Below are 11,646 nucleotides of genomic sequence, written 5' to 3' on the forward strand. Positions count from 1 at the left end.
GTTTCTGTACCCCCAGCCAATCCTCAACTAACCCTGTTTCTCTTGGTTGAACTCTAATTGATTAGGAATCAGATTGCACGGAATAGGAGGTGTTCTTCTCTGGCAACAGCCGGGAGGGCTGCTGTGTGTGTTTCTGGCTCAGTGCAGCCCTCTCTGCTAAGCTGTGTGCCATGGGTGGGGCTGCCACCCTCTTGTGAAAGACAAGATATTTGAGAGGCCACTCCACCCTCTCCACCCTGGAGGTCAGAAAGGCCAAGGCCCCAGCCCAGCCAGATTGGGCCGGGACTAATGCAAGGTCTCCCTGGTCATGAGCAGGCTTTTACCCACCTCAGCCCACTCCTCTCCCAACTCCTGTCCTGGTCAGCACTTCAATCTGTATTTATAGATGAAACTCATTTAACCTTAGGTGTGTCCTCTGCGCAGGGGAAGGATAGCAGCATTGCTGGCAGGAACTGGGGGGCCTTTTAAGGGTCTCCACTTCCACATTGCCAGGATGCTGAGCAGCCACGGACTGCACTGACCAGAGAAGTGTGTGTCAGACACCAGGAGAAGCCTTGGAGGTGAGTCATGGATCCCAAGCATCACGGTGGATCAGTTTAGAAAGTTTCCAGTGCACTCTCCAGGTTGGGGCCAGGATACCTTTGCACATGCTCCTAACTAGTCCAGCTGGGCCAGCTGCCTCTCTCTGGTTACCCCCAGAGAGTTCGGGGGGCCACATCAGGTCAGTTTCCCACAGTTCCCTCACCCGCACAATCAAGGGCAGCCTCTCGAGCTCCCTGTTATGGACTGTTTTGTCAGTACTTGGCATGCAATCAACAGAGGTGACACCAATTATTTGTGTCACAGCTTCTGGGGAAGACGGAGATGTATGAAATCCAGCTCAGGGGTCATCCATCAAGGCCTGAGAGGGGGCCGAGGGTCTGTCACGGTGACAGGGAGTTGAGGGAAGCTGGAGTCTCTCAGGACAGCTGGTTGGCAAAGTGCATTCTATCATCAGAATTGATGCCTCGGCAGTGGAGCGGAGCCCAGTGCGAGGGACTGTGCCTTTTGGAACCAGGTATCCGGGCCAAGTGACCACCCCTCCCCCGACCCACCAGTGTTTGTTCAAGCCAGGCCCTTCCTGCCTCCTAAACCTTTGGGCTTTTGACTCTTCTGTCCCCTTCCCTGGAATCTCCCCCCCCCCAGCTCCCAAGTACTCTTGTTAAAACCCTGCTTTTCTTCAAAGCACCGATCAAATGCTATCTCTTTTGTGAAACCTTCCCAAATTTACTCTCCTCCAGTTTGAAAGTGCTTTCTCTCTCCAGGAGGACCTGCAGTAGGTAGCTTTCTATCGTCTCAAGATAAAAAATCTCTAAGCTGTCATAGTAACAAGTAATTTATTAAATATTTACTATGCCATGTCCACATTGATTACAACACTTCACTCTCATAGACACTTAGCTGGGTATTGAGCCCGTTTTGATAGATGGGTAAACTGAGGCTCAGAGACATTGGTAACCTGCCCCAGATCACACGGTTGTTAAGCAGAGTGGGACAGCTGAACAATCTTGTAGGGACAAAGGACAATGCAATAGAGGGGGTCTGCCAGGGGAGATGTCAAGAGAGCTGCCAATGTGTCCTTGGCGACCCTGAAGCAGAGAGACTCTGAGGTCTGGTCCTGGCAAATCCCACCAGCCTCAGGAGGGCGCTGGGCTTTAAGGAGTGACTGCCAGCAGGGCCAGAAGGCAGCCCATGTTTGTTGGTCGTGGGGACTACTCAAGAGATGTTGCAGAACTTGCCAGCACATGTGGGTCTGGAGGAGAAATTCAGGGAGGTGACTCAGCAGGGTAGTTCAGAGCAGAAAGGGACTCTAGGAACATCGTAGATGAGGAAATAAGCCCAGAATGTTGTAGATGAGGTGAAAAGGCTGGCCTAAGGTCACCCAGCTCAAGAGAGAAGAGATGAGATGGGAGCACCCTCCCCGCCCCATGACTCCCTGTTTTTCCTAGGAGACGACGGTCAGCTAGCTCAGACTTCTTCCGTGTAGATCTTGCCTCCAAAACACCACTTAATTGTGGCAGTTTTAGGAGCTACTCAAGCCAAGCGCCCTTCAACGAATTCATGGAGGGTGACATGTGGCCACGTCCAAAAGATTGCCTTTTCTAGCTTCTGCTTCACAGTTCAGGACACCGAGGTCAAATACTGGTGCTTGGGCCGATGCCTTGCACTCCTGCCTGGGAGGAGACTCAAGTGTACTTCCCTGGCTCTCGGCCCCATTGTCACCCCCTGCCTGTGCTGCCCCAGGTCATAGGTCATCAGTCAGCTGGCCTAGCTTCTCTCTTACTAATTTTCCTCCAATCCCAGTTCTTGATTTGCTTGATACCATAGGTTACCCTCAAATTGTAAAATATGTGCAATGCACTCTGGGCCCTGAACTCCCTGCTGCCTCCTGCAGACCACGAGGACACCAGGGATTAGAAAGTGCAGCATTAACACTTTTCTTGTTTAAAGTGACCCTGTTGCATTCATTAATTAAACTTCCTCTGTCCCTGAGAGAGAGAGATGCTGCAGAGTTATTTCAACTTAAAGCTGGGGGTGAGGGGCGGGCGGGCAAGCTCCATCCTATTCATTAAAAGGAAAAGTGGAAGCAGAAACATGGGGTCCCAAGACAGGAATGGGGATGCCTCCACTTTGTTCATGCCTCCACATGCATGAACAGAACCAGGAACCAGGGTAAATGGGAAATCCGCAAAGTTTTCACACTCCCATCCTCCCAGGCTCAGCGGGGACGTAAGGGAGGGGTTTCAGAGCTGCATGAGAATGTACTGGAAAGGGAAGAAAAAAAAAACAGCCTAGAAAATGCGAATCGGCTCAGGGAGCAGCTTAATGGGAAGATTTCAGCGTGATGTATGGTGCTGGGGATGTTATTAATGGTTTGCTGATTTTTACCTTTAAAACCTTTGGGCAGATTATTTATTATGTCCTTGGCGTGCCTATGATCTATGGAGGGGGCACTAATCTGCGAGCACGGCCCCCCATGTCCCTGCTTCTCTACAGCTTCTAATTAGGCTGGGGTGCTGCCCTCCCTGCCCGCCACACTCTCCACCCACAGGAGCAGAGGAGGCAGTCCTGACTCTGAGGCTCAGGCTGTGAAGCACACTAGGGCCTGCAAATCAGGAAATCCCGTTTCTAGGCCTGATTCTTCTTTGACTTGCTGTGTGACCTTGGGCCAAGGCACGACCTCCCTGGACCTCTGTGTTCTTATCTTTCAAACCAGGCCACTGGACTACACGAGCTCCAGTGACACAGAAGTATAAATGGCAGAGCCAAGACGTAGCAGGTGCATGACTCTCCTGTCTGAAAGACTTGTGCTTCTGTGACACAGAGAATTGGAAACCAGTACCGCTCTTCCAATGGTTCACTGTCACCAGCCCCAGAAGCCAGGTGTTTCTGGATGAGATGGGAAGTCATTCTTTCTTGTTCTTGCTCCCCTGTTGTGGCTGTTAACCACAGGGAGGTCCTCTCAAATCCTGGCTCCCATAGCTAGGAAGGGGTGGCTGGGCTTTCCAAGCACATAGGTGCCCTGAGTCATTCTTCTGGTTAGGTACAGAGCCAGGACTAGAAGGCAGGTGCAGCAGGAAGGCCATCTTGATGGTCAAAGTACATGGCCTCAGGCAGAAACACCTGGGCTAGAGAAGACCGCATCCCTCCTAGTGGCCTGGCCCCCCATCCCCCAGGAAGTGGGGGGGTAGTGTCCTGCTAATCCTGGTTTCTCTCTGTCTCACTGTCTGCTGCCCATCCCAACAGCATCTCACACCTCTCTTAGATTCCCAGCCACTCCTTCCTGGGTCTCTGTTTAAGGGACCTGGTGGCTGTGTGGGTCTTTGAGCCAAGGCCAGCCTTGAGTTGCCACCTGGGCTGGCTGAAGCAGGTCCTCCCTGAGGCATGGGGCGAGGCCTGCCCTCACATTTGCCAAAGCTCCATCCTACTTCTTCGAAAGTGCCTGAGGAGTTTCAAAATTTCCACGCCCATCCTCCTCCACTGTAACGAGTCTCTTTTGCCTTCCAGAACAGGCGTCTCTCAGGTCATACTGGCCTGGGAGTCATCAGAGCCCCTCCTCGACTAGGCAGCATTTCTGTGACTCTCAGCTCTCTCTCTGCCCTATATCCACTACCCACAGACCACCATCCCCCATATGCCCCATGACTCCCTGTGGTTCTTCCTAATTGCTGTCAACCCCATCCTCCAGTCCCCTGATCCTGAGTCTCAGCTCATGGCACACTTATCCCATTCTGGCTTCAGTCCTTCCTGCCAGGGAGCATCCACACCACCACTGCCACTAGTCAAACTAACTCATGCAACCTGGCCTTTTAGCTTCCCAGTTGCTTTTGAGGCCATTCTTGAGGGAGGGTCACACAGGCAGGTACAGGGAGAGGGTCACATCAAGAGTGTGGGTTTCACCCCTGCATCCTCAGCAGCTGGCACATGGCCTGGCATGAAACAGCTGCTCAACATATGTTGGATGAAAGAACTAACAAATGCCAATCATCCCGGTGGATATTGTGCCCTAAAATGCTGGTCTAAGTCATGCAGGAAAACTCTATCATAATGAGTCTTTTCAGTGCTGTTGTGACATCTGATTACAATGAACCCACTGGCAGAAATCAGAATCTCTATCTGCAAGACCAGGATGAACTAGACATCATCTAGTTTCATAGTAGGGGCCAAGAGCCCTGGGCCCACGAAGGGAGAAGCTCAATTTATCCAGTAGATGGTTTATCTCCTTCCCCCATCCCTTAAATTCAGAGCTTTTTGTGGGTTTGATTCTGATATGCATTTGGGAAGGTCAAGTGCGCTTGGAAGGCTGAGGTCAAAGAGGGAAAGAAAGATAATTGCTCCTTGATCATAGAACAAAAGAGCTATAAAGCATTCTCTTTACTTCTGAGTCCCCAACTTTTTCTGGAGCTGCCTGTCCTGTCAGGACCTGTTTCCCACAGGGCAAGATAAAGCTCACCATGCTGGGGCAGAGCAAAAGAGGATGTGGGGCTCAGCCTTTTCCAAGAAAATGAATCATTTTCCAACTCTTACGCTTCCCACCATTCCATCCGTTGCACCCAATGAGTATATGTCCCTGGCTAGATTTGTCCTTTTCCCGGAATGACTGTGAATGATGGAGTTTTGAAAGGTCACTGAGTTCATCCCTTTGCCTTGAGGTAGGGTGCTCCCTAGCCAGTCTGGAATGTTAGGAGTGATCTCATCCTTTATGGGAGAGAGTGGGAAGAGTCAGAAATCAGGAGAGGGATGGTCATCCACTCCTAGCCCTGTGCCTCAGGGGAAGCCATGGTGCTCTCAGATTTCAGTGCCCTCAACTGTAAAATGCAGCAATAATAATACCCATGGCGGTGGCAGTGGGACTACCCATCTTTGTGTGGGACTGGCCCACATGTTGCAAGGTGTTTAGCATCCTGGCCCCTGTACCCCAAACTTCACTAGTGCCCCCAGCCATTGTCACATACAAAAGCATTCAATGCTTTTCCAAGGCTGCCCACAGTTGGAAAACCATAGGTTCCCTGTTCCTTATCAGGGACAGGCCAATGGGGGTGCCAGGGATGCAATGGAGGATGGTGGGTCCTGGGGTGGGGAGACACTGGCTGGGACAAAATGTGAGAACCTGGAAGGTTCAGCCCAGCAAACCAAGGACAGGATGGCAACATGGCCAGAGGTGCAGCCCAGCAGAGTGCAGCCACCCTGGCCTGCTTCTTCAGTGGGCCTCCAAGGGAAGATGGCAGAGCTTGAAGACCAGCCCAGGAAATATGAGGCAAGAGGATGCTCAGAACATGGAGTTCAGAATTGGTGGTGGAAGAACGAACCCAGGCTTGGGAGATTTAGATTCGGATTCAAATCACAACTTCAGCATCTACTAGCCATATGTCCTTGGCAACTTACCTCTGAAGCCATTTCTTCATCCACAAAATGGCAATATGATAGCCTTGTAGGGTTGTGGCAAGGATTAAAGGTGGAGAATGTACATAAAAGCCTGTATTTGCCTGATATACCTTAGGAGTGCAATAAGAGATCACAGATTATCTTGGGCAGAAGGGGAAGTTGCACCTTCAAGAGCAAGGTAGACCCTCCATGGAAAGTTGCCCCAGACAGAGCAAAATTCCCAAGGCAAGGGCTCAAACCCAGCTAAAAGACAGTGGTCTAGCTATTGGAATGCAGACTGACAGCAGGCCCAATTGATCTAAGGGCTGTTTGAATACCTCTGGCCAAAGGTCAGGGCTTCCAGGAGCCAAGGGATTCAAGTGGCCTCCACTATGGGGCTTTATACATGACCACACTTTTTCTGTTCACTCACGCTTGGCTCCAAAGATCCTGGCAATTCACTGTTCACCATCCAAACCCATGTATGACCTCTTTGTTCCTTTCCTCCTGTCATCACCTCCACCTGCAATGCCCTTCCCTTCCCCTCTCTACACCAGAGCTCATCCCTCAAGACCCAGGGCAAGTATCAGTATCCTCCTGGTACTTTCTTAAACTGCCCAGCTGGAAGGGCCTCTTGCTCATGTGAAGGGTCCATACTTTACCCACATGGTGCTTTCCTCCAACAGCACTATGCCAGCCTGTGTTTTAGGGGAAGCTCCCTGACTCCCCAAATGAAAATGCTACAAGTTGCTTTTCTTGGACCGACATAGCTGAATCTGCTGAATGAAAAGTACAAAATAACAGTGACAACAACTGATAGTATTTATTGACAACTTTCCAGTGAGCAAGCACTGTGCTAATTGCTTTTTGTGTTCTCTCTGAACCATCTCAACAACTCCAGGAGGTGAGTAAGACTATTATTTTCCTTGATTTTCACATGAAGGGGGATAAGTTAATGGAGACTGATGGTGGAGGTGAGGTTAGAGCCCCTCAGTCCACCTCTAAAGTCCACACCACTAACCACTGTGCTCTGCCATTTTTCCAGTGCTGCCTCAAGGAGAGTCTAAGCAAGAACACGCTGTGGTCAGAGTTCTGGGAAAACATATAGGGAGAAAATGGCCTCTTTCCAAAGCTTTAGCAAAATACTTTAGTAAAAGCTTAAGATTTTTCCAAGTCATTAACAAAAAGGCCTGTGGTAGATAAGTCAATAATCTGGAGGGTAATTTGTGAGCAGTCAGGAGCATCATTCTGGGTGATGAGAGTCTCTTGCCTAATTATAACTAGAAGTAACAGGGTGAGGTTTATCTTTTAGATAGGTGATGGTGGCCATGGTGAGGATAAACTTGAGTGGAGCAAGGTGAGAAATGGGGACACCCTCTTAGGAGGCAGGTGGTAGGCCTGGGAAGTTTTAGTAGAATAAAGAAAGAGGACTGGATGGACTTGGTGGAAGAAGAGATGAGTCTAGGATGGATGGTGGTGGTGCCATGGTGTGGGTGTGGTGGGGGAGGATGGGTCTGGGATGGATGGAGATGATGCCAGTTCTGAGGAACAGGCTGAGAAAAGAAGGTGAGTTCTGCTCTGAGTGTTTGGTCCTGAGGAAAATGTAGGGCCTGGAAGCTCAGGGAGTTGCCTGGGTTGAAGCCCTAGATTTGGGAGTCATCAGTCCAAAACTAGGAGCAGCAACAAGAGTGAGTGAGGTCATTCAGGGAGATGAAGAGAAGAGAAGAGCAGTGGGATGGCATGAGGAAACCTCAGCATTTCATGTTCACCTGCAGGCCATGGAGGAAGCACCAGAGCTGCACTAGCAGGGGGCCATGAGGATGAGATATTGTCAGGAGCCAGGGGGACATCATTAGGAGTGTGGGCCCTACTAATCAGGAAGACGATGTCTAAAAAACACCACATTGTTTGGAATATAGGCCAATGATTTCAGGGTCAAGAGTGTGGTGCAGGCCAGTGGGTTGAGATGGGAGGAGGGTATAGATGAAAGTGGGGGAGGCATGGCAGCAGCTAGGTCATGTTCCTGACCTGTGGGGGCTTTGATCGGTCTTCTCATCAACAAACTGGGCACCTTGGGTTATGATCACCCGCAAATCAAGTCTAAAAACTTGAAACCCAGGAGGCTGTGGGTAGGGCTCTGTAAACCCCAGTGGGAATGAAGGCACATGTGAAGGTCTAAAAGTGCCTCTGGGGTGAGGGTATGAAAGCAACGGGAAAGTGGAGACCGGCCCTGAGGTGGAGCAGCATGAGGCAGTTGCCCTCTCCTCCTGGATACTGGGACTCAGCTCAGATGCTGGGAATGCCACCAGACCAAGGGTTGAAGACCCCGGGCTGAGTAACTAAGGAGACCAGACCTAGGGGGCTCCAGTGGAAGTCATGAAACAAGTGTGGGTCCTTCTGCCGGGGGTAGCTTGGTTAGTGAGAGGGCATGAGCTGGGGGACCTTTGCTGCCCAGGTCTGTGTCTGCCCCAGGTGAGACCCGTAGACAACCAGGGGGCCCCGGGCTGCGAGCTGTGCCTCTGGATCTGTGGCTTGGGAGTGGGTGGAAGGACCAGCAGAGGGAGATTTCTCTTTACCCACCCTAATTGCTTCTCCAGAGGGGGAAGCAGAGAGAGGTTGCTGTGGCTGACCTACACTGTCCCCTGGGCAGACCACAGAATGAGGGAGAGCAGGAAAACTGTGAGTGTCGGGGGGGTGGGGCTGGTGGGCTGGCAAGGCTGGGGAGAGGTACGCAGCCTCTTGGAGGAACCCCAGCTCTGGTGGGATGGCCCAATCACAGAATGCAGGAGTCAACTCGGCAGGGGCAGTGGGGGAGAGGCAGGTACGTGGGTTTTCCTCCAGGGGTTTGTGAAAATGCACCTTCCTGAGTCCACCTCAGACACACTGAATCAGAATTTTCTGAGCGGAACTGTCCACTTGAATGAAGTTCTCTAGGTGGAAACCCTGGCCTATGATTTGTTTGGAAATCTTGCAGGATGAGTCCCCTTCCCAGCTGCACCTGCCTGGAGAGCTTTGCAGATGAAGGTCAGGTTACTTTTTCCCTGGACACCTCAGATGGGCCCTTGCAGATATAAGCCTGGGTGTCAGGGACAGACTCAGATGCAGGGCATTGGGGGGAAGAAGAGGGTGGGTGGGCATGCAGGTGAGATAAGCGTAGGTCTGGGTTACAAGGCGGTGGATTTGCTGCTTCTGCCATTCCTCTGCAGGGCCTCTCTTAGCTCTGGGAAGGAGGCATCTGAAGTGAGATATGGTATCTGGTCTCAGTGTGCCCACTTACCCTGCTCTGGGCTTAGGCAATTCCCTTTTTCGGGATGGGTCTGTCTTCTCACCTGGAAAAAGGAAGCTGGACCAAGTCACTGATGAGCCAGCTCGATGGAACACTGTATACATCTGAGAGCTTGACAACACAGCTGTGCTGGGGCTCTAAATCAGACAAATAAAGTCAGAATCTCTGGGTGCGGGACCTGGACATGGGGGTCTTTGGTTCCCAGCTGCTGAAAGATTGCCCTTTTGAGCTGGAGCCTCTGATCCCCACCAGCGAGACAACAGGTTGGGGAGAAGAGCTTGGCTTCTTTTTTACTACCTTTCACTTCTCTCTCCAAGTTACTTCAAGGAGAAATCCCTGGCTGGAAATGTTATAAGGACTTTGGCATTGCTTTGAGTGACGACTGAATCGAGTTTGGAATCAGGGATTTGGGCTAAGACTAGAGTAATGCCAACACTTTCTCGAGATGCTACATGGAGGCCCGAGCCATGCTACCCATGCAGTATGATTGCTACAGAGAGAAGGGGTGAGGGAGGAGACACGAAGAGCCCCACCTTCGGGGATGGCCCTGAATTCTTTTTCTCCAAGTGAGAAGAAAACATAGAGTTTTCCATTAACAACGATTTTTCAAAGGTAAAGGGCAGAAATATTTGGGAGCTTAAGGCAGGTAACTAAAAGGAGAATCCCATGGAGAGATAATTTTCCAGCTTAATTCTTAGCTTTATGAAACCAGCTTATCTCCAGCTCCTGATATCTGTATATAAGTAGACCATTACTAAGGACATAATGCAATCACTTAAGCAAACCGAGCCCATCTAATTTACTTTTTTAAATCTTAACTATTTTGCAGTAAGTTCATTCAACAAAGTGTTGATCACCTTTAGCTAAGTTATTTATTGATGGGGCCTGAATCGAAATGAAGAAAATATGATACAATGGTAAAAGGATGGGGACTTTAGCTTCCGAAACATCTGTGTTTAAATCTTGGCTTTGCCCCTAACGAGTTGCGCGAGCTCGCAGAAGTTTATGTAAGTCTTCCTTGCTGTGGTTAGTTCGTTTGTGACATGAGGTGACAGTGTGGACTTGCCTAGCTCACAGACTTGTTGGGACCATGTACATCTAATGTGGTCACTGACACATAACAGGCATTGAGTACACAGCAGTGCTAATGAAAATATTGCTATTTTCCCGACGTGAGTACAATGAAGTTTCATATGTTATCTCAACTACTTCTCAGCAATGCAGTGAGGGAAACAGTCCTTTCACAGTTGACACTGGGGTGCTAGCACTGGGACCTGAGTTCTAGGTCATGCAACTCCAAATCCCATGCTGTTGCATTCTCATGATCAGAGACAGACAACACCATTTTAATGGCGTGCCCAGTCAGTGAGTGCCAGGGATGGCAGTCTCTGTCATTTGGGGAGGTCAGATTAGGAAACACAAAGGTTGGAACATCTCTTAGGGAATGGCTGGGGACCTCAAGCCACAGAAGGGGTGCATGGTGTATACGTCATGTCAATGAATAGTGACAAGTTCTGGATAACTCTGCATATCACCATATTTAAACCAAGCTCACAATACAATCTGTTCCACTGAGGGCTTCTGACTAGGGCACCAGTGCATGTGTCTGTGTGTGTGTGCGTGTGTGTATTTCTAACACTTTAAAGAATCACCTCCACAGGGGTGCCTGGGTGGCTCAGTTGAGTATGCATCCGGCTCTTGATTTTGGCTCAGGTCATGACCTCAGGGTCCTGGGATCGGCCCTGAGTCAGGCTCCGTGCTCAGCGTGGAGTCTGCTTATCCCTCTCTCTCTACCCCTCCCCCATCTCTAAAATAAATAAATAAATAAAATCTTTAAAAAAAAAAGAATCACCTCCACAGAAAACTTTACAACACATCAAATTTTATTAAGAACATCTCCAGCACTTAGAAACAACAGGTGGCTATAGGCATGAGGACACAGCCTACACCCAACATTGGCTTATTCTTAAGTTTTCACTTATTTTTATTTTTACTTATTTTTTATTATTAATATTTACATTTAAACAACCAGGGGGCAATACCTGTCCTTGTAGCATTGACTTCCACTTTAATAATTCTGAATACACCAAATGGTCATGTATGAAGGGGAACGCTGATGAGAAGCAGTCAAAGAAATTCTGCCCCACCAGGAGCTCTTTGCTCAGGGTCCGGTCCAAAGCTTGCTGTGGCAGGATGCAGAGAAAGGGCATTTTTTTTTAATCTCAAAAATGATGAACAGAATATTAACACAAAATTACAAAGGGCACAGATAAATCAATTCATCAAAAAAAAAAAAAAAAGCTAGGATCCCAGTTGAAAATGGACAAAAGGCGTACACATAAAATTTATATGCAAATAGCTTTTTAATAAACATAGAAAACTCTTTAATCTCACTAGCAATCAAATATATCAAAAATAGTACCACATTAAAATCAGGTACTATTTTTTGCCCATAA

Source organism: Ailuropoda melanoleuca, chromosome 5 (assembly GCF_002007445.2).
Source record: "Ailuropoda melanoleuca isolate Jingjing chromosome 5, ASM200744v2, whole genome shotgun sequence".
Taxonomy (NCBI): domain Eukaryota; kingdom Metazoa; phylum Chordata; class Mammalia; order Carnivora; family Ursidae; genus Ailuropoda; species Ailuropoda melanoleuca.